Source organism: Triticum dicoccoides, chromosome 3B (genome assembly GCF_002162155.2).
Source record: "Triticum dicoccoides isolate Atlit2015 ecotype Zavitan chromosome 3B, WEW_v2.0, whole genome shotgun sequence".
Taxonomy (NCBI): Eukaryota; Viridiplantae; Streptophyta; class Magnoliopsida; order Poales; family Poaceae; genus Triticum; species Triticum dicoccoides.
This window is the reverse complement of record NC_041385.1, coordinates 148,292,373-148,316,442: the sequence shown is the minus strand read 5'-3', so window position 1 is coordinate 148,316,442 and position 24,070 is coordinate 148,292,373. Positions and strand designations below refer to the sequence as shown.

Sequence of the window (24,070 nt, the reverse complement as noted above, 5' to 3'; positions counted from 1 at the left end):
AAGGTTAAATACTGGCCGTGTTTGTGAGGTCTCCACGTCGTATTGTAGCCGCAGAACATCAGGCAGTTTCCACCCTCCTTACCACTCCCTAACCTTGTCGCAGGGTCTCAGGAGTCTCCATTGGCACCTTGCTGCTTGCTGCCATGGACGACTTTTTGAACACCACCGAGTACCATCCGATAGTTGCCGATGGTAACACGAAGCTCGACATGTGGTACACCAACGAGCCTGGCAAGGTGGAGGAGATCATTGCCTTGTACAAGGACTGGTTGCGCGAGGAGAAGTACAAGTTTGTTGGTCTCGGCATGGAGTTCACACGAAAGGATTTGTATGGGCATAGAAAAGTCGCCGTCATGCAACTAGCTATGCGGAATCATGTTTTGGTCTATCACTTCTGCAAGGCCAGGACAGAGTGCCCTGTCCTGAAGGATTTCCTTGAGAATAGAGGTATAACTTTCTCTAGTGTGGGCGTCAAGAATATTAGAGATACTCTTTTTCAAGATTTCATCAGAGTTCCAGAAGGGTACCATGTCGACATCCAAGAGAAGTTCATGATAAAAGGAGGTGAAGAAATGGATTCCATGGAGGACTTAGTAGGAGCCATCATTGACGAATCTTACTCCAAGCTGGAGTCCTCTTTTCCAGAACTTCTTCGTCACTACTGGGATTGGAAGCCACTTACCTTTGATCACCTGAAATATGGAGCTACTGTAAGTGAAGATTTCATTTTCGTTAGTTTCTTCCTTTGTTGCAAGAACAATACATTTTTTGATTGATGTTTTCATTTGCTTTTCCTTTAGGAAGGGTATGTGAGCTGTGAGCTATACCACCGGTTTCTGTCGATGAGGGACATCCTGCATCGTCGCTGTCTTCCTGATGTCAGATGGCGAGGACGTTTCTGAGGATTGTGTGATGAATTGGTTATTTGATAGTTATTGTATTGGGTAATATTACATCGACTAATGAATTTGTAATTGTGGTGGTTTTATTTTGAACCAGATGGAGTTGACTGGTTTGGAAATTTAAGTTTATTTTCGTTCCATCATGTTTTTCTTGACTGGGTGCCTTCAAGAATATTTTCCTCTATGATTTCTTGCTATTCGTTGGTATAAGATGAGATGTATTAAGAGGACCACTCAGATGTGCACTTTCGTGAATCTAGGCAGCGCACAGCCGTCTGCTCAGGGATGCATTGTTTTTGTTTTAGGCAAGGCACGCTCTGGTGTTATTAGTTTGCTAGCTGCTTCAGTTTTTTTCTCAATATGGTCACACTGACAGGTAGGGGCATCACTTTCACTTTGTGTTTGTAGTGTGTTTGGCACGATTGTTTTTAAAACGAATATACGGTTGTGGTTGTGTGTTTGAAATGTTTTTATGTAGAGCTTGGGTGTGTTTAAGATTCTTCAGATTTTCTCACTGTGCTGCCTTTTTCAATATAGGTTGTCTATTTTGGGGACGATAATCCAGTGTGAGAGTTGCTGTGGGAGTATTGTGTTAGTGACGGTTGCGTTCCTGTGTTCCAATTATTGTGGTGGTGCTTTGATTTCGAAAGGCATTGCCGTGAAGGTATTGGATGCATTGTTGTATGTTTGGCAGAGGCGTTATCCTTCCTTTGGGTACTAAATTCGGAGAGGCACTGTCATGGTTGTATGTTCTGTAATATTTCTAGTTAGTCTGGCTAGTGAATTCACGTCTGTCTAGTTAGTGGAGGCATGTCCTATGTTATGTTGAGGCAGAGTTGTGTGTGTCGTTCGCAAATGCTTTCTCTGACACGTTTGTTCAGAGAGGCACGTATACGCTGTTATTCAAAGGCACGGTCGTGTCTTTCTTTCGAAACATTTGCTTTCACTTACTTGCTGAGAGAGATTCGTCGGTGAAACTTGTGAGGTCACAGACCTTTTTTGGTTGAAGTCACGGTCGTGCTTCCATGACTCGTTGGCTTGGTAGAGGGACCGGTGTTAAGCTATCGAGGGGACGGTCCTGTGTTAACTGGTGGCGCACTTGTGTGTGTCAGGTTAGTTGTCCGTGTTAAGAGTGGCACGTTCTACGTGGATAAGAGGCACGACAGTGCCTCTGTGACCGGCATTACTGGAGGTGAGTCATTTAGCTCCCTCGTCAGATGCTTACGAATCGATAGTGTTTTTCCTCTGTGTTCCAATTGTTACTTTTTTTATGTCTAGTCAAAGTGACTTGTGTTCTAGTGCAAGGAATTGATGTCTTGAATATGATCTTTACAACTTTTCGAAAAAATACGATTCTTATTTTCAAAAAAATACGATGTCAGGAATTTAAGACTTGACCATTTGAATGCACATCTATCGTTAATGGGATCCATAGCAGATATCTTGGACCGACACAAAAATAGCTGAAACATTATTGTTATTACATGAGTCGATATGGCTGAAACAATGTTCAGATGTCTCCATCTAAATTAAGGCACATTTAAGCAGTAGTCATCTTTTTCCAACTCTTCTTCTTTCGTGCCGGATGTTGTGTTTGTTGAGTACGATGCTCAGTGCCTCAAATACATGGCTTGTGTTGTAGTTCAATGTTATCATTTTGTAAGTTAGTTGTTCTCTCATCGGTTTCACATGGATCTGCAAAACAAATAAGCACACAAACTAATAAAATTTATTGTAAAACTTAATGTTTAGCTAGCTTGGATGAACGTATGTTGATGTGTTGTCAATGAGAGTGAACTTACATTATTGATAAAAATGAATTATTATTGAAATTAATGAGGGGCATCAAATGCATGGTGTAAATAGCACTGTCATCCTTGAAATTTGAGAGCATTATGTTATTGGTTAGAAGGTGACAGTAGATATGGGATACGTAGTGGAACAAAAAAATGCATGGTGTAAATGAGGTAGAGCTATAGTTAAAAGAAACTCACTCTCTGTCTGAGTTACATACACTCTGCAAAGGTTTGACATGAAAGGAGGCCATTGTGTGAGGATAGTTGTTGTAAGCAGAATGGTAAGCTCTCTTGAAGTTTTTGATGACAATGTCCGAGTGTTCCTTTATACCGTCGCAATTGATATAAGGACACAGAATTTCGAAGCGACGCATTGCAAGATTCACGATTATGAGGTAGATAAAATGTGGGTTCTTTCTCACAGGTATTAAGACCTAAAACAATTAACGGGAAGTTATATCATTGTAACAAGAAAATCTGGTAGAATTGAAGATGAACACTGGACAGATAGAGTGAGTAGGGTGAACTCACGATGTTGCATTGGTTTGGCAGCCTGAACCCAATAGTTGTTTCTGCAATTTGTTCCTTGAGTAGTTCAGTGCTTGCTCCTAGAACTTGAAATTTATACTGCAGTAAATTGAAGCTGCGTCACTCAGCGTGCTAGTAGTAGTAAATGTGGTTTGTTATTATTATTTATGAGAAGCAAGAACTTACAAAGGCGTCAATGTACATTATATGCTTGTGCATAGATGTTGGCATTGCGTAGAATTGTTCTTTCATCAGCAACTCTGAGTAAGCATCGACCACGAATGAGTTGATATATTCGTATACCTTCATTGACAAACCTAAAGTTCAATGATCGGCCCAACGTCGGTCGACGTAGAATATCCTCTTGCTGCCAAAAAAGATAAATGCATTTTAAATCGTATGATTTTATTATTTAACATTAGAGTTGATGAGTATTCAATTGCAACAGTAGAATAATTGAGTTGAAACTCTTTAATTTGAAAGCTTCAGGCAGAATGCATTGCAGTAGTAAAAGAAAGGATCAAAACATTACTGTAAGAGGAAGAACTAATTCATTACCTATCATTTTGACTGATGCCTGGTGTACTATCGACGATTGTTTCATACACTTCTTTCTCCTGCGTTGTAGAATCTCTTATTTCCAAAAGTTGGCAGTGATCTTGATGGCCATTCCCTTGGTGAGTGAATCGAGTATGTTCTAGCTGAGGATGATGTTGATGAGGCTGGAAGACATGACCACCGGAGTTCATTTGACCATTACTGAGTTGCAGATGACCCTCATTACAATTGTTGTTTCTTTGGACTATTAGGCCTTGTGGTTGGTGCTGCATGCGCAGTTGTAATGTTCTGACAGTTGGATCACCGGTTGAGCTCGAAGGAATATCTGGAAAATGTTGCAGAGGATGGCCGGAATACTGCATGCTGTTGAACTATTGTTGCAAGGCACTGTAACTTTGCCCACGAGACTCGCTTGCCCGTGGTTGCTGATGGTTCTGCTCTTGAGGTTGGCGTTGCTGGCACCGTGCAATGCTGTTATTCTGAGCATCATTGTGTTGGGGGTAGTGAGCATTGTGAACAGGGGTTTGTTGGTGGTACTGTTTGCGACTTTGGTTGTTCATTGCATAAGGTGAGTGCTGGCTGCTGTTTGAGCTGCCGTTATTCTGAGCACCAGGACGTCGGTAGTAGTTGTTTTTGAGAGTATGAACTGGTTGGTAGTGTTGGGACAAAGCAGTTGCTGGCAAACTGTCGGACAAGATAGTTTGAGTTAAACCTGTGGAGTATGACGTATCAAAAGTCTGTGAGAGGTGGCTACCGCCTGGCATTGAGCCTGATCTGCTGGGCATATGTGGTTCTTCATAGTTAGAAAGGCAAGATCTGGATGACGAGGTTGAATTCTTGGTCAAGTGTGAGATAGTATCAGGTTGGCATTGTTGGGATGCTACTTGGTTATGAAAGGGTTGCTTCTTCTTTTCTTCAATGACTCTGTCAAGTTGTTCATAGATAGATGGGCCAGACCATATCTCATCATCATCAATGAATCCAACATCAAGGAGGCCTCTGTGGTTGTCAGCCTGTAGAGACTGATTGGTTGCAGTTTCTGTTGAATTATGTGGAGGCTCCAGTATTCTAACTTTTTTCTTAGGAGGTGCCATATTATTGTTTCCTGGATCTTCTGACTGCTGTAAGGACCTCTTGTAAGCTGCCATTTGTGTTTCCTGTTTTGGCGGATTTGTGTTTGTGGTAAGAGGGACGCTGTCTGTGGGATCAATACGTGGTTGTTTGGTACATTGTTCATGTTCTTCTGCAATGTTATTGTCTTCTTCATCGATAGATGTGGTAGTAATGATTGGAGCATCACTAGTGGATGGAAGTGCTTTTCTCGTGTCCAGTACTGTGGCAGAACCATTGTCAGAATCAATGGTGATGGCTACTCTAGGAGCAAGGAAGGAAGTAGCTCTGGTGCGTTCAGTTTCAGCAACTGTCTTCTCATCTCTCAAAATTGAAACAAGATGGACCTTAGCTTCTAGCAGTGAAGAAGAACGTTGTTCAGTGACAATGTTTAACTTTTGTGCAGGTTGGGATACGGTGAGGCTCTTTGTGTTGGTTGAAGAATTCTTGTGAGTGCTATCAGAACCGCTGGACCGTGCAGTAGTTGGTGACATTTTCCCAATGTGATGAACAGGTGCTCCAAGTGTATCCATTGAGATTGGACCAGTCAGTAACTATTTGTCAACCGCAGAGTGCGAGGTTGATGTTTCTGTTGCAGTAGGTTTTGCTGTTTCCTCCAAGAGTTTTTCCAGTGGGCTTGTCAGAGAGTTGTGGTCTGCAGATCCTCCAGCAGAATTTTTGGTTTCAATCCATACAGAACACTCAGACGAATTTTCACCTGTCATTATAATTGCCCCGCTCTCCAGCATCTCAAACGTTGGCACGAATGACTCATGAACCGGCAAGCCATCAAGGCAGTTCTGCAGATGGTTATGCACTTTGTCCAGATGAATCTTGGCTTGTTCATCAATGTCCTCTTTGTTGTGGTCGATCCTGTTCACCTCCAGTAGCAACTTAATCCGAGTTGATGATTTTAGCTGTGAAGATAGACGAATTTGGGACTGCTCTTTGTCGTACAGATTCTGGGAGTCTGGGTCAGCGGTATCGCAACAACCCTTTAAATTTTCCAGGGAGTATGACGTGGCGTGAAGGACACTGGTCGAGCCACTACTAGAAGAACTTTGACTGCTTGTCGTGCTAGAACTTGGAAGCGTAGAGTATGTTGAAGGGGCTGACGAAAAAGTTTCTTTTTCATTCGAGTTGTCCTGTTGCAAGTTATAATAAACGCCCCGGTCTCTAGTCTTGGTTTTTTTTGCACTAAGATCCCTACCAAGTGAAAGGAGCTTCTCCAATTTCTGCTCGAGAACTGGTTGAAACCGCGAGAAAAGTTTTGTGTACATTTCATTGATAACTTTTGCAATTTTCACCTTGGCCTATAATTGAAAAAAAACATCAGAAATTTTTAATACCGAAAATGAAAATTAGTTATTAATACCGAAAATGAAAAATATCTTGTGAGCTGTTGTATGTTCTGTCAAGAATTGCAGAATCACACATGATATGCTGCGGGGAAGCGCGGGTAACAAGGTCAATGAATCATGGTCAACACATTCCTTGAAAGAGCACACCCGACGTATTGTACGAAGCATGGTTGACCTACCGCTGCAGGGAAGCAGTGCTATATTGAACACAAAATCATAGCTAACATACTATATAGGAAGCACTTTTATATTTAACACAAAAGGATAGCTAACGTACTTTTGGAAGCACTTCTATATTTAACACAAAGGCACAACTAATGTCCTGTAGGAAGCACTTCTAGTTTTAGCACAAAAGCACAGCTAAGGTACTATAGGAAGCACTTTTGTATTCAACACAAAAGCACAACTAAGGTAGTATAGGAAGCACTTCTATATTAAACGCAAAGGCACGACTAACGTCCTGTAGGAAGCACTCCTATGTTTAACACAAAAGCACAGCTAACGTACTATATAGGAAGCACTTTTATATTTAACACAAAAGCACAACTAACGTACTATAGGAAGCACTTCTAGTTTTAGCACAAAAGCACAACTAAGGTACTATAGGAAGCACTTTTGTATTTAGCACAAAAGCACAACTAAGGTAGTATAGGAAGCACTTTTATATTTAACACAAAAGCACATCTAAGGTAGTATAGGAAGCACTTCTATATTAAACACAAAAGCACAGCTAATGTCCTGTAGGAAGCACTTCTGGTTTTAAGAAAAAAGCACATCTAACGTACTATAGGAAACTGTCTGGATGAGCATGAAAGGACAACTAATGTCCTATATGAAGCACTTCTAGTTTTAACACAAAAGCACAGCTAACGTACTATAGGAAACTGTCTGGATGAACACAATAGGACATGTATCTTTTTCGTAAAAACTTAGGGAGCATCATTTCAAACATAAAATCAGGTGAAGTTGCTGGAAATCACTTACGGAACAAAGTTTTTCTTGAGGCACAAATTCTTCTATGTAGGATTCTAGTCTGGGACTCATTTGGAAAAATGGCACTTGAAAGCCAGACGGTGGTTGGAAAGGCGTGCGCCTAATGTCTTTCAGCTGCCATGCAGAAAAGGAAACAATTACAGTCAAGTCAAGTTAATATGTTCCAGCTAAGTCCTTATGTTGAGTCGAAAACTTCGCCAAAGGAAAATGATGAAAAGTTGACTCATCATGTGTTTCCCAAAAATTCCGTCCTCTGTTGACAGGCTGTCTATGTTAGCATAATTCTTAATGTCCTCTGTGTCCCACATGACAAGTCTTGCAAGAGTGTCAGGTTCCAGGTCCATAATCTTCGTATCCAGGTACTCAAAATACGTTATCTGCAAGTGGGGAAGAGATAAAAATGAATCATGTTCTTGTAGCTGCTTGTGGGTATAAAGAAATGTACAAGTTAGTGAACAAACCACTAGAATCAGGAGGCAACCACACAGGGCGCCTGCGAATCCTTTGTCCTTGAAGGTCTGGAGTGACACCACCAGTTTCTCTGTGACATCATTGGACCAATCGTATGACGATATGTTACTTGCTGGTCCTTCTAGAGCGGCTAAATAGTCGGGGCTAATGCAGTCATATGTCGTTGGGCATAGAAATACCGCTGTTGCAAACATCATGAAAACCCGTTGAAACACATCTCTTATCAGCTTTGGGGTTATGAGATTAGTTAACTCTCTGATGTTTGGAGCGTGCCCAGCACACCGAGTTTCAGACTTAACCTGACATCTGAAAGCTTCTGAGCATTTTCTAGGGATAATCTACCCGCCAAGTGGAATTCCTAATATCTGGTGCACGGTGTACGAGTTGATGAGGAATCTGTATCCACTAGGCAGTATGAAACACGTGGAAGAGCAATCAAAATAGCGGACAAGCTAGCGAACGAAACACCTTGGAAGCTCGCGACAGCATAGATCTAGAAGGTATCCAAATCCAATATCTCTGACAAGCTGCTTTTGTGGTTCTGTTAGCTTTTCACAGACAGTAATGAATTTCTGGAAGCTAAGTTTTGTGCTGAACTCTTCTTCATATTCACCCATTGTAACAGCTCTGTGGACAAAGATAAGAAATGACCTTTAGCAAATGTATTGTTGAACCACATGCTTTTCTGGCAGAAGCTTACATACAAACGCTGAGTCAGCAAAACAGAGACAAATGTTTAAGCCGTGATTAAAAATGTAGCTAGAATGAGAGGCATTGATTTCCAAAGACATTTCAACGACACACGCAAGATGCATGATAAAAAACACCTACTTCGAGGCAGCAAGCTACTTCTTTGCCCTGTACTCCTCAACAAGCTTTTTGTGCGCTGCATGTTTTAAATCGATCCTTAGTCTCTCTGTTTCTAGCTGGTCATGAACCATGAAATCTTGGGTGACAATCTGTGTGCCATCGACAGACTGGGACTGAGTCTCCGACAGCTATGGGGTGGAGTCCATCTCATCGAACTCTACATAAGAGGTCACGAGACATCATCGTTACCAGGTCAGCTATGTAAGACAGTTGTTAGCAGTCCATGTGAGACCATCATCAACAGCTTGGTCCATGTAAGATGGTTTCTAACTCTGAGTTAGTAACTACTTTGCAAAAAGGGACGTAAGTCCTTTGGATCTCTGCTATAGATTGCGGATCTATACAATCATTTGACCTGTGACCTCATGTTAGGGATCATGATAGTGAATTTTGACTGCAGTTTCATTGAGCTCTGCAAGTAATATAATATGTGGTCACGAGAGTGCTTAAGTTTTGCATGGCTGGAGATACAACTCAACTCAGCAAAACCACGATGCAAGCATGCAGTTGGCATGATTAAAGTGAGGTCAGCTGAGTCCTAATTTTAAATCCATAACCCTTCTGCTGTTAAGACGGCGCAACAGTTTGAGCACGGAATAGCTGAAGATAATTGGATCCGGAACCAATATTCAAATCGCGCCCCACATGCTGTGTTGCATAGATGCGGTGTGTACGCAGCCCTCGGAATTGCTAGGTTCAAACGTTGAATCGGTGGCATAATCATGGTGATGATGCAATGGATTACCTGAACAGGAGATCCACGACGAGTGAGATGAAGGAGACCGATAAATTTTAAGTGACGAGCGAACTCTGCGGAGGGATCAGGATTGGCTTTCCTTTGGAGAGCTAGAATATGCCTCGCATGTTGCCACCAATGCTAGATGGAGAGAGATCTGGAACTCATCTTGCGGACGACCCCACAAGTTAGTCATATACTTGGAGGAACTATTTGAGAGCCCACATGTCAGTATGACTTCGAATTCCACCTACCACATTTTCTCACCCCAGATGGAGGTACTCCTCGTAGGACTCATATAAGGCCGACTCCACAAGTTAGTGAGAGACTTAGAGGAATTAGTAACTGAGAGCCCACTTGTCAGTCTCGTCGACGGTCAAGTGAAGCCGACCTACCACATCTCGTCACGCCGAAAAAACATGTGCATCTCTCATGCGTCCCAAAACTCACCCCACCTATTAGGTTATTCTTCTCCTACACGCAAAAAATTGAAGTAGCCTGTCTCTTTCCTTCTCTCTTTCTCTCTCCGTCTCTCTTTCTCTTTTCTCTCTCTCCCAGATTCAAAATCATTGAAGGAGATCGCTGACAAACTGCAGGGAAGCAGATCCCCCCACAATTTAGAAAGGTGTGAGTTCCAAACAATCAGCGCATAAGATTCGGCAATCAAAGGTTAGTAGAAAATTTATCAACACACCTTTGTGTGGCGATTCCTGATACACGAGATTCAATTCGTGGATGAATTTCTTGTGGTTGGGATTCATAGAATAAAACTGTTTAGTTTTACATTGTAGCTCTGATTTGAGTTTGTTTTTAGTTTTGTGTACTCTCGTCCTTGTAATATGAGCTTGTTAATTTTGTTAGGTTTGAATGGTTATCTTTGTGTTAAGTGTTTCACAAGCAAACTAGCATCAGAGGATCTCACTTTGGCTGAGGTTGTAGTTTAATTAAAAATTAATATATGTATATATTTATATATGTCAATTATATAGAAGTAAAATTATATCTCTGTTGCGTGTTAAGTGTAATACGTTAGTAAGAAAGATTGAGATCGACTTTGAAAATTTTCAACACTGATACTGCAGGTTTATAACCTTTTCAGGCAGATGTTCACGAGTGCGTCATCTGGTCAGGACAACAAGGACGATCAGTCTTTGAACGACATCGGCAAGGATTATGGTAGGCAGGTAATAGCAAGGCAGTTGAACATTAGGGTTTGGTCCTTTATTTCTGGGACGTTTGCTGTTAAGGTGCCACCACTGAGAACACCAATTAGTAGATCATTAAGAACAACAAAAATGATTAATATATCCTGGATGAATGCTGTAATATCTGTTTATCTTGTGCATCTACTCTGCAGTTGAGTATCGAGAGGTGGAAGAAAAAAATCACTGCATAATGAGAAGAAGGTCAAGGATGCAGATGTTGTCAAACACGCACATGCCATGCAGGCTGGAGTAATTGGAGTCAAGAGTGAGATACAAGTTCTTGGAAAACGTCCCAACCAGGAGCATGGTGTGCAGCAGACACCTGCAAAGAGGAGCATTCTAAGCAGCAGAGACTCCACTAAGCAGATTGTGCAGGTAACAACGAAAACTTCAAACGCTGGTTTTGAACGTACGTGGAAGTTTTACGTGCTAATTCTTCGTAATACTCGCATGTGCCTCTATTTTTTTGGTTTCAAGATGCAGTTTTCCACAAAGGTGCAGAGCGGGCATTGTGACGCCCCAGCGTTTGAAGGCAGTCATAATGAAGAGGTACAGGGTAACCGAATTTGCTTTGATGCAAGCAGAAGGATCATTGGCAACAAAAGCATTAGTGTTCAAGGATTCGGTATGATCTGCACAAGCAAGAAGAGTCCAACGACAAAATCAAACATAGGAGGAATAAACTTTACTGTTCAGCAGCACCAAAAAGCAATACATGTGACAACAAATACGAACGTGCAACAACATTTAAATCAAATGTATATTTTTTTCTGAGCAGTTTTTTCTTTGTTTTCGTGTGGTATATTTAAATTGTAGTATCTTGCACACGTAGGTGTACGAGCAAGGAAGCAAGTATCACAGTAGTCCACGGATCGATGAAAACATAAGGCAAGGTCCTTTGAAAGGATCACCTGTGGCGTTCAACATGAGGGGTCCTTCCAAAGGATCTCCGATGGCATTCAGAATAGTCAGCGAAATTACCAATGCACGAAGGTTGTCGCCAAGATTTGCTGGACAAGAGAGGCATGGGAAAACAAAGGTGACGTCGGAACTATGCTTTTTCAATTCAACACACGAACAGTTTTCTGGAAGAACAGTGTAAAGTGCAAAACAGGAGGACGGTTGTCCGTCTGGTGCGGCTGTATGTGCAGTTGTTCTAGTGTATAGGATGTTGTTGTGCCTCTCCGGTTGTATGGTGTAAGCAGAAGCACATCTGTGCCTCTTTGTCCAGATGTGTGTGTAGCATGGTCAGGTTCGTGCTGCTGGGTGTAATGTGAACAGTGCCTCTGGTGTACCGCTTATTAGAAATTAAAAAATGCATATGCTGCTCTGGATATCTAATTCTATTTTGTACTATGTGTTCAGGATTTGGCGGAGGGGATAACAGATGAGGCAAAGAAATATCATAGTTCTCCATCCATTTCGAAAGGAACGCAACGTTCAGAGCAGCAAGTAGCGTACAACGCCAGCACGGATTGCATGGTAGAAGCAGCACATTCCCTTGGTTGCACAAGTGCCGGAGAAACAGGGAGCAACATTGCACAATGCGACAGTGGAGAGGCAGAGTCATTTATGGATTTGACCGTGCCATGCAGAAACGACGCTGCTGCGTGTGACAAACAACAGAGCAGCAGCAACTCTGCTGTAAGTGGACCTGTGGCTGGCGATGAAACTGATGTCGTCAGAAGTGAATGCGATTAGACGAATGAAGACATGGTAGACAGAATCACCATGGTGCCGCCGACCATTGTAGAGAAAGAAATGGATGACATGTTCAAAGAAGGCATATTGTAGGACCTTGAAGTATGTCTAGAGGGGGGTGATTAGACTACTTGACCAATTAAAAACTTAACCTTTTCCCAATTTTAGAGTTTGGTAGATTTTAACAATCTTTGGAAAAGTCAAGCAATCATCACACAAATCAAGCAAGCATGCAAAGAGTATATAGGCAGCGGAAATTAAAGCATGCAACTTGCAAGAAAGTAAAGGGAAGAGTTTGGAGGATTCAAACGCAGTTGGAGACACGGATGTTTTTGGCGTGGTTCCGATAGGTGGTGCTATCGTACATCCACGTTGATGGAGACTTCAACCCATGAAGGGTAACGGTTGCGCGATTCCACGGAGGGCTCCACCCACGAAGGGTCCATGAAGAAGCAACCTTGTCTATCCCACCATGGCCGTCGCCCACGAAGGACTTGCCTCACTAGCAGTAGATCTTCACGAAGTAGGCGGTCTCCTTGCCCTTACAAACTCCTTGCTTCAACTCCACAATCTTTGTCGGAGGCTCCCAAGTGACACCTAGCCAATCTAGGAGACACCACTCTCCAAGAAGTAACAAATGGTGCATTGATGATGAATTCCTTGCTCTTGTGCTTCAAATGATAGTCTCCCCAACACTCAACTCTCTCTCATATGATTTGGATCTGGTGGAAAGAAGATTTGAGTGGAAAGCAACTTGGGGAAGGCTAGAGATCAAGATTCACATGGTAGGAATGGAATATCTTGGCCTCAACACATGAGTAGGTGGTTCTCTCTCAGAACTAGTAAGTTGGAAGTGTAGGTTTGTTCTGATGGCTCTCTCCATGAATGAAGAGGAGGTGGAGGGGTATATATAGCCTCCACACAAAATCTAACCGTTACACACAATTTACCAATCTCGGTGGGACCGAATGAACAAACTCGGTCAGACCCATTTAGTAAACCTAGTGACCGTTAGGATTTTCGGTGGGACCGAAATGCAACTCGGTAGGACCGATATGGTTAGGGTTAGGGCATAACGTAATCTCGATGAGACCGATTACACAAACTCAGTGAGACCGATTTTGGTAATTAGCTAACCAGAGAGTTGGTCAGGTAAACTCGGTGGGACCAATTTGCTCTTTTTGGTGAGACCGAAATGTTACAAAAGGGAAACGGAGAGTTTACATTGCAATCTCGGTGGGACCGATCGCTCACTTCGGTTAGACCAAAACGTTACGAAGGGAAACAGAGAGATTACAATCCCATCTCAGTGAGACCGAGATCCCTATCGGTGAGACCGATTTGCCTAGGGTTTGTGGTAGTGGCTATGACATCTGAACTCGGTGGCGCCGGATAGAAAGAATCGGTGTGACTGATTTTGGCTTTAGGTTTAGGTCATATGTGGATGTGAGAAAGTAGTTGAGGGTATTTGGAGCATATCACTAAGCACATGAAGCAAGAGGCTCATTAAGCAACACCTCATCCCTCCTTGATAGTATTGGCTTTTCCTATAGACTCAATGTGATCTTGGATCACTGAAATATAAAATGAAGAGTCTTGAGCTTTTGAGCTTGAGCCAATCCTTTGTCCTTGATATTTTGAGGGATCCACATTCATCATCCATGCCATGCCATTCGTTGAGCTTTCCTGCAATATATGTCTTGGAATAGCATTATCTCAATGAGCTATATGTTGTTATGAATTACCAAAACCACCTAGGGATAGTTGCACTTTCACATATACCCAATGATTCAGGAGGTCACCGAAGCGCTCGAACCAGAGGGTGGTATGGTATTTGGATCATTGGATGAGTGCTTTTTCTTCTTCTACAGATATGCGAGAAAGTTTGGCTTTGCTGCCAAGCAATCAACGAGCATAAGATCGACGTATGATCAGCAGCTTGACAAGTAGGTGTTTCAGTGCACCAAGGAAGGGCAGAATAAAACAATTGAGAGACATGTTAAGCAGAGAAGGAGCAATTGCTTGATCCGGACAAGCTGCCCAGTCCAAATAACAGCCAAGAGGGATGCAGATAGGAGGAAATGGTATCTGAAGAACGTGCGCCTAGAGCACAACCACCAACTTCACCCATAATATTGGATGCTGAAGTTCATGAGATGCTATAAGAAGATGACACCTTAGGAGAAATTCTTTATACAAGTGTTGCAGAAGGCGAGGTTAGAACCGAGGAAGGTTATCCAGATTTTTACTGCAACGGGGACACCAAGGCGAGAAATTATGTTTTACACGATTGACATAAGCAACATTGCATGCCGGGACAGGGCTGGAGAGCGTGACACTGATATCGAGGACACCATGAAACTGTTTGCTGATATGCAGAGGCGGAGGCCGGGATTCCACCATGTGGAAGAGACAGAGAACAATGTAGTGCGGAGCCTGTTTTGGACAGACTCCTTGCACAAGATGAATTATGAGCTATATGGAGATTTCGTGTCTTTTGACACAACATTCTCTACGAATATATATGGCTTGCCATTTGCACCAATTATAGGTGTCGACAACCATGGGTCGACCGTCCTGTTTGGACTAGGCCTTTTGAAGGATGAGAAAATAGGGTCATTCAAGTGGCTCCTAAGCACGTTTGTTGAGGCAATGGGAGGTAAAGAGCCGAAATACATAATAACAGACCAGGACCAGGCGATGAAGACTGCAATAAAGGAAGCTCTTCCGAGAACGAGGCACAGGTTCTGCTGGTGGCATATTAGGAAGAACCTGGAGGAAAATAACGCAGTAGTGTTTGCGCAGCACCCAGGGATGTATGATGATTTATTCCGAATCGTCAAAAACTCACTAAATCAAGACGAGTTTGAGCATGCCTGGAAAGCAGAAATTTCTATGCACAAGGCGGAAGGCAACAAACACCTGAACACGCTATGGGAACTCCGAAATTTTTGGGTGCCGGCTTACTTCAAGGACTGCTTCTATCCTTTCTCGTCAACAACCACTCGTAGTGAGAGCACGAATTCGATGTGGAAGAATTATGTCGACCACAGGGACATTATAAAAAGGTTTGTTAATGCGTATCACACGATTCAGCAAAATTGCCTCGCTACGCTTGACAAGAAAAGACACCGAATAGAAGAGAAGGCACCATCACTAGAGACGGGTTTTCCGATTGAAAGACAAGCAAGTCAGGTATACACCAATGAAATTTTCAGGAAATTCCAGCTGGAGCTACGGAACCAGACTTACTTCAAGTGCTCTAACCTGGCAAAGGGGAGGCAGTATTTTAAAAAAAGATTACTGAGCCTGGAGAAAAAGTGTGGAAACCATATCCGGGCGAGGAATTTGACAGGTCTGAGTTCAGGGTAGATGTGGATGAGCAAAAAGAAATATACAGTTGCAGCTACAAGCAAATGAGTAGGGATGGCATTTAGTGCTGCCATGTGCTTAAGGTGATGGACCAAACATGCATGATCGATCAACTTCCAAAATCCTTTGTCATCCCCAGATGGACCAGGAATCTATCAGAGAGTCTGAAAGTTCTGTCTACAAGTCAAGGTGATAGCATGACCGCACAAGATGATGAAACTATGAGATTCGGCCTCGCTTACGCTGAGTTGTCGTATATCTGTTCAAATGCTTGCAGAAAACAGAAGGCATACAGTGTTCTGCGTGAGTGTACGGTAGATATGAAAATAAAAGTCATGGTGGCACTTGCTGAGGAACCAGACACAGGCATTCTTGCCGAAACTCTCAAGAACCCTCCCATGAGTGGCTCAAAGGGCACGAAAAAAGGAGATCGAATCAAAGATGGTTCTGAGAAGAAAGGAAAAGGCAACAAAGCCACATCCAAGTGCGGCCGTTGTCGAGTAAAGGGTCACAGGAAAACAAACTGCCCGGATAACCCAGAAGTACAGGAGAGGATGAGGATTGAAGAGGAGAAGAGGAAATCACAGCAGGAGAAGAGGGCAAGGTCAATGAAATGGCCCACAACACCGACAACACCATCGAGGACATCAAACGGCTCAGGGCAATGCACTCCAAGCCCAGGAGGAAGACATCAGACGCCAGCAACTCCAACGACCCCACTGACAGCAGGGAGCATTTACCAAAGTCTTGCATCTACGCCAGAATCGAACATCACACAAGCCAGGCACACAGAATGCATGCAGGGAAGCCCGTGACAAGGCACGAAATCTGTGCAGTCCATTTTCAGAAAGGAAAGGTCTGAGTGGAGACTTTTTGGTACCGGAGAGCAGTACGAATAGAAAAATTAAAAAGTAATAATGCAGCTTAAATAGGACGTAATCAAAAAAACAGTGATGACCGCAGTTTTTCGCTTTGTTTTTATGTATGAATATTAATATTACAGGCAAATAGTTTGAATAGGTATTCAGAAGGGTGGGGTTGCACAAGGGTCGAGAAGGAAGAATGGATCACTGAACATTCAAAAACAAGGATGCACGTGGAGCGATGAAATAGCAAGTGATCGGTGGGGAGGGCGGGCTGGTGTGGATTGTTTATTTTATCGTGTTGTGGTTATAAGAACGGCTTGTAAGTTAATTTGCTGCAGTTATAGAAACACAACAAATTTAAATAAGAAAGCCTTGTGTTTCTTTATGTATTTTTACTCGGAACAGAAAAATATTAGAGGCACAGGTTTCCTTGTTATTTTCCGCAGCCTCGTCGGTTTCTGAACATGGATTTTGTAAGCATACAAGCATGCTTCTCTGCTGCGTGACAGAGAGATAAAAATAAGCGAAGGGCACGGGCAGCCACGGCCATGCCACTGGTGAATGTTCAACCGTGACTCTCATGGTTGCATGGTAAACGCACGGACGTGACTCTATATAATACCACACCATGCCTCCGCGTGTTTACGTCCCGTGCCTCTCCGTTTGAACGAGTCGACGAGATCGTTTGGATGACAGACACAAGTTAACATGACTCTATATAATATTGCACGATGCCTTTGTGTGCTTCCCACCCGTGCTTCCGGCGTGGAATAGATTCTTTTAATGTATGTATGCGTCGTAAAAAATTAAAACTCGGAGAGGTACACCCATTCCTGGTCTGCGTGGTCAACAGTGCATATTGTCCACGCCTTTATCGAATAATATATGTAGAATCAAGACAGAAGCGTTACACGACTCAATACGGAGCCGTGTCCTTATGGAATTCACGTCCGTGCTTTTAAATACAAGGAGTCAGCGTCTCTGACGTAGGGCATTCCGTGCCTGACAAAGTAAGCGCCCGTGGCTGTGTGTAACACAAAGGTTCAGTTCTGTGGGCTAAACGCCCGTGCATCTCTGTTTGATCGAGTCACAGGCGAGCATGATTCTATGTAATACCACGGACCATGCCTTTGAGCGTTGCATGCTCGTGCTTATGAGCCGAAACATCCGTGTCTCTCTGTCTGAACGAGTCGACGGAATCATTCGGAACACAAACCCACACAAACATGACTCTATATAATACCACACCATGCTTTGTTGGGCTGTCCACACGTGCCTGTGTATGTTTTCTTCCGCAATAGTGAAGGAAAATGTCCATTCTTTGTTTTCTACCGCAACAGTGAAGGAAAAATATAATTTATAGTTGTCGTCCAATTGGCCAACGTCCCCTCCCCTCCTTTCCTCACACGAGGGATCTGCCCGCAGTGAAGACCTAGTAGTTTTTCCAGATCCACGCCACATATAGCGGTGCTCGCAGGCGGCGCGAATCTAGCAACGGAGACGGGGATGGAGATTCGGCCAGATGCCCCGAGCAACAAGAAGGCGAGGTTCGGGCCACCGGTGACTTCATCCTCTGGCGGCATGGCAGTAGCGGCCAGAAGCGGCGCGGGCCCGCTCAGTGGTTCGGAGAAGCAGGAGTCTTGCCCGGACTGCATCAGCGACCTTCCGGACGGTGTCCTCGGTGAGATCATTTCCCATCTGTCCACTAAGGAGGGCACCCGCACTCAAATCCTCACACGTCGGTGGCGCCCTTTGTGGTGCGCCGCTCCTCTGAATCTAGACTGCAGTGAGATCCCTGTTGGTCGTCTTTTTAAGCCTCTAGAAACAGTTCATATCGACGTAGCCTCGATGCTTCCCAGCAAGGATGTCATTCGCATTAGATATTTTGGAACTCGGTGCAATTTTCAGCCTGACGTTGGTGGTTTGTGCCTTCCAAAAGCCATCCTCTCCGGCCATGGGGACGCAGTTCATCGCCTCTGCATTCCCGCGTGCTACCTCCACTGTAGACCCTCTACAGTCGATGCCTGGCTTCGATTGCCAAGACTGAAGAATCGGCAGGTTCTCGAGTTCTACTACATGTTCCCACGTTTCGTGGGAAAAAACATCACACTACCGCACGAATTCTGTTCGTCCACGGCCTCGTCACCGACTTCCACGTTGCTGTTTTCCTCGCTGCACACCGTCACATTTGCTCTTTGCCAGATACCTGATGAGTATGCACAATCGTTCAAACTTCCACTGCTTAAGAGGCTTTCGTTTTTGGAGGTTGATATATCAGACGTCTCACTGCAAAGCATAATCAACCATGGTTGCCCTGCCCTCGAGTGGCTCCTGCTTGTTTGCAATAACCTGGACCACTGCATCAGAATAAACTCAGCAAAAGTTGAACTCATCTGTATCCTTTGTGAGAATGGTGAATTCGTTGTTGAGGATGCGCCCTCACTTAAATGACTGATTCATGATATTCAGAGCCGGCAGTTGCAGATAACCGTCTTATCTGCACCTAAACTCGAGTGTCTGGGCAATTTTTACGAAGGATTTCCTGAATCCAAGATTGTTTTTGGCTCTACAGTTATCGAGGTACTCACCTTTTGCACTATACTCTTTAGTTGCATTCATTCCACTGCCCGAGTTTCATGCCATGTAAACTTTTATCCATCTAGTTTTATGATATGTGCTTGGTGCAGGCTTTGTCTGTAGTTAGCCTATCAATGGTGGTTCAATCTATGAAGACCCTGCTTATCCACATGTCATTAAATCTGAACAAGGTTGTTGCCTTGATGAGATGCTTTCCTAGCCTAGAGAACTTGTTTATCGAGGTAAAATGACTTCTAGACGCATTGAAAGAACAAACAATGCATAGTATACTATATTGGAGGCCTCTCTTTCCCCTTGTAGTCCTCAAGTATTCTCACTCTTTATGCATTTCTAGGGAGGAGTCTTCCATGAGGAAGGTGTAACAAACAAGTGGCGCCACAAGCACCGGGTGTTTCTCAAATAGCATGACATTCGTGTGAAGACAGTAACGCTAGAAAAATATGTACACTGCAACAAAAACATTGAATTTGCAACGTTCTTTATTCTGAATGCAAAGGAGTTAGAGACTATGAGGCTTAAGTTTCTCTCCCCCCAGACAACATCACTGAAGGATTTTATAAACGTCAAGAAGAGGTGCTTCAATGGGGCAACAAGGCTTCTAGACGTGCTCGTCTAATATTGTCAGGGTATTGTAGGCATATGAACTTGGATTTAAAAGTACACATCTGGACAAACCAGTGCCCAATCATGGATTTGCCGGATCCATTGACTTGTGAATGTTGAAAACGGTTATCCGACTGTCACAGATAGGTGTTGTTGTGTGCTTTCCAGTTTGGATTTCTAGCTTGTACTTTATGCACTGCCTGTGAGGTTGTTAGGAACTTGTTTTTGTGCTCTTTAGTCGGGAAGCAACTCAGAAGCTCAAAAAACTAACAAGTTTTAATGTTTTTGTGCACCGTCTGTAAGTTTGGAATTCCTTTTCTGAATAGAGCGAGCGAATAAAATCACCTAGAACACGCAGTCATGTGTGATGTGATGGTCGTGCCTATCCAAATAACTTGTTAGCTGAAATATTTTACAACACAGAGGCGTTCGTGCCTCTTGTGCCTGTAAGACCATGCGTCTGTTATCACTGCACGACACTTACTTTGTGATGGACCAAACAGGTATGACTGTGTAATCACGGCCGTGCCTGTGTGGCATGTAGAACAGTGCTTCTGCCATGACTTCACTTACTTGGGTTTGTCCGCGTTTAAGCAGAATCATCTGCAAAGCAGAGGCACGGCCTTGAATCTTCTAGTAACTTAATTGTCAACATGCCCTTGGAAATTTTTTCCGCTTGCAGAGGCAAGATGACTGTAGAACCGTGCTTCCGGCATCGAACAGATCCACAAAGACATGCATGCTTTGTGAATGTGTGCGGTAAATAATTAAATCTTGGAGGGGCACGCCCGTGCCTGGTCTGCAAGTACAATAGTGGTTCGTACCGTCAAAGTCGTGGCTCTATTTGATGTTTCATGCAGCCACCTAGCATTGACTTGTTACTACTTTTGAGTTTTTGGTGACCCAGTCGATCTGTCATGATCAGGACTTCTATTTACTGTGTGTGTTCACTATTACCGGCTTAGTTTATCTCTTGTAGTCCACTTTTTGTGCATCTCTCTATATGCGTGCACATGTATAATGTGATTCATTTCTGATGATGTTAATCAATATGCCTCCTCATGCCTCTTGTACCTGTAAGGCTACGTCTGTTATCACTGCACGACACTTCCTCTGTGTATGTTCGTGACCGTGTGGTGAACGTTTGGGTGGAAACATGCTGCACAGCCTAGAACATAGCGTCCTGTAGAACCATGACAGTGCTGTTTCTGCAAATCGAGACGTGCTTGTGCTTTGTTTAAAAGCGTGCCCGTGCTTCATTGTGAAACAATGAAATACAGATAGCCACAAACGTCCACGTCTTTTATATCGCATAATATACGTAACACATCAATTAAGAAGTGTGAGGCAACTCAATACGGAAACTTGTGCGTAGGGAGTTCACGCCCGTGCTTTTAAAATACAAGGAAATAAGATCTTAAAAACAGCGTCCCTCATAAAGGTCATTCCGTGCCTCACAGAGTAAACGCCCGTGGCTATGCGTAAGACAAAGGTTCATTTCCGTGGGCTAAACGCCTGTGCATCTCCGTCTGATAGAGTCACAGGCTAGCGTGACTCTATGTAATACCACCGACCATGCCTTTGAGTGCTTCATGCCCGTGCCTGTGACCCGAAATACTGAAACAAAGAAAGGCAGGAGTGTCCATGCCTTCATGTGTGCACAAGACATGACTCTAGTTGGTACAAAGAACCATGGCTGCATAGACTTGACGCCCATGCTTTTAAAAACAACGCTCGAATCGGCCATTACGTTAATGTTCACATCTGTAACGCAAAACATGGAAGGAACGTGGCCCAGGAAACCAAATCATGTTTGTTAACTGACTACAAGGTAACGCAAGACAAAATAAGAAACTTTTAGTCCACTGCTTAATTGCTTCAGATACAGCTATCAGGGTCGCTGGTCGCGAAGTTCCTTGATCTCTTTTATCATAACGTATATGTCCAGCTTCAACTTGTCGTAGTCAGGTTTGAGCTTCGCCTTCGTCTTCTCATCCCCAAGATGGTACAACCTCGTGCATAGCTTCACGATCTTCAAGAGGTGAGCTTCCGTAGCCTCCCACCGGTTCTTCACCTGCACAAAATAGAAGGTGTCAGATTGATGGCAGGACGCACTATCATCAAGTTAGGATGAAGTTCACCACAATGATTCACGTTTCACAACTAATCCGGGTAGCCAAATGAAAGAAAGAACGAATGAAACAGAAGCAGAGTGAACTTATAGATGAGGAAGTCTTGCCAGCCGAGATCTCCTCCTGCGTCTGGTCACTGCTCTCTGGAGTAGTGTCATCCTGCACAGCCATGGCAGAGAGTGTCAGGGAAGAGAACATCAAGAGGAGTGGATGTCCTGGAGGCGGATAAAAGGATGAAGGGGATGTGGCTAGGGTTTCGAGATTCCGCCTGGCTTATTCACGTTTCACAACTAAATCAAGTAGCCGAAGGAAAGAAAAAGGAAAGAAGCGGAAGCAGAGTGAACTTACAGATGAGGAACCCTCGCCAGGCTTGATCCCCTCTAGTGTCTGGACACGGGGCTCTGCTGTAGTGTCCTCCTACGCAGCCATGGAGGAGAGGGTCAGGATGGAGAGCAGCAAGAGGAATGGATGGCCTGGGGGCGGCCAGAGGGGGGAAGAGGGTGTGGCTAGGGTTTCGAGACCCCATCCTGCTTAAATAGTCGGAGCCTAGCCTCGGGCTATGAGCGAGAGCGGCGTCACCGGAGGAGACGCCCGTCGGACACTTGGGTTTCCGGAGCGGTGTCACGTGGCTTTCACACCCGAATATCATACTATGGATTGTACGTCCGTGCTTTTAAATACAAGGAAATAAGCTTTTAAAAACAACGTCTCTCATATAGGCCATTCCGTGCCTCATACAGTAAACGCCCGTGGCTGTGCGTAAGACAAAGGTTAGCGTGACTCTATGTAATACCACCGACCATGCCTTTGAGCACTTCATGCCCGTGCCTGTGACAATTGTGACCCCGCGTAAAACGCAATCATGCCTCTCTGGTCTGACATACCGTGCCTCCTCTGGTGATAGAGTCAACGGAATAATTTGGAACACAAAGAGACACGAACGTAGACCCAAACTGTTCTACATTCCTGTGTGGCATGTAGGACAGTGCGTTACAATGCCGAAGGGAGGACCGTGTGTCTAGTACATGACAAGCTGTGCCTCTGCCACGCTTCATTGGTTTTGTCCGTGAGCGTTTCAGCAGAATCATCTGGAAAGCGGAGGCACAACCTTGAATCTTGTAGTGACTTAATTTGTCAACATGCCCGTGGAAAATTTTGCTGCTTGCAGAGGGAAGATGACTATAGAACCATGCTTCCGGCATCAAACAAATTCTTCTATTGAACGTGTGCTGCAAATAATTAAAACACGGACGGGCACGCCCATGCCTGGTCTGCGTCTTCAACCGTGCATCTTGTACCTTGAAAGCCGTGGCTCTATTTAATGTTTCAAGCAACCACCTACCTTTTACTTGTTACAAGTAGTAATTAACCCCGACCCTCCCGTCAAAAGAAAAAAAGAGGTAATTAATCTGGACCCCTCCGCTCCCTGTCGTGGGTATTTAAGTCGTTTCATGGATTGACAGGCTATAATCCATTTCTCCAGATCCACCTCAGTGAGCACTGGTCGTGGGCAGCGCCACCCCAGCAACGGAGGTGGAGATGGAAAGCGCTGCTCGTAGCATCAAGATGTCGAGAGTGGTGCCTTTGGTGATGCCGCCTTCTGGTGGTGTTCTGGTCGTCGGAGGGGATGGAAGCGGCGACCGTGCTCCCTCTCGATCCAAGGAGGAAGAAGAGGGATGTTGTGCGGACCGCATCAGCGATCTCGCCGACAGCGTGCTAGGTGAGATCATCTCTCGTTTTCCCATCAAGGAAGGCATCCGTACTCGAATCTTCGCACGTTGCTGGCGTCCTTCGTGGTCCATCACTCCTCTGAATCTCGACTGCCACGAGATCTCTGTCTCTCGTCTTTTTAATGATGGGAAAAAGTTATCGAGACCATATCTCATCTGTCCGCCTTCACCAAGGAGTGCATTCGCAAATGCTATTCCGGTCGAAATCATGTCTCTGATGTTGCCAGTCTTCTGGAATCCATTCTGTCCGACCATGCTGGCTCTGTTAGCCGCCTCTCTATCCCGGCGTGCTACCTACAGTGCAGACCCTCCACCGTTGATGCCTGGCTCCGATCCTGGAAGCTGGACAATATCCAGGTTCTTGAGTTCTACTACCTCTGCCCAAGGTTTCTGACGCAAGAGGTAACATTACTGGATCTATGCACTTCATCTACGCCCTCGGCACCGGAGTCCGTGTTTCGGTTTTCTTCCTCTCTCCACACTCTTGCCTTTGATCTTTGCCAAATACCGGACAATTACGTTGGGACGCTTAAGCTAC

The 24,070-nt window shown here is 44.2% G+C and overlaps 1 pseudogene; it reads left to right on the top strand.

The window, feature by feature from the left end:
• Positions 1-143: 143 nt before the first annotated feature.
• On the top strand, positions 144-16,418 carry LOC119279409 (annotated as a pseudogene).
• Positions 16,419-24,070: the final 7,652 nt, after the last annotated feature.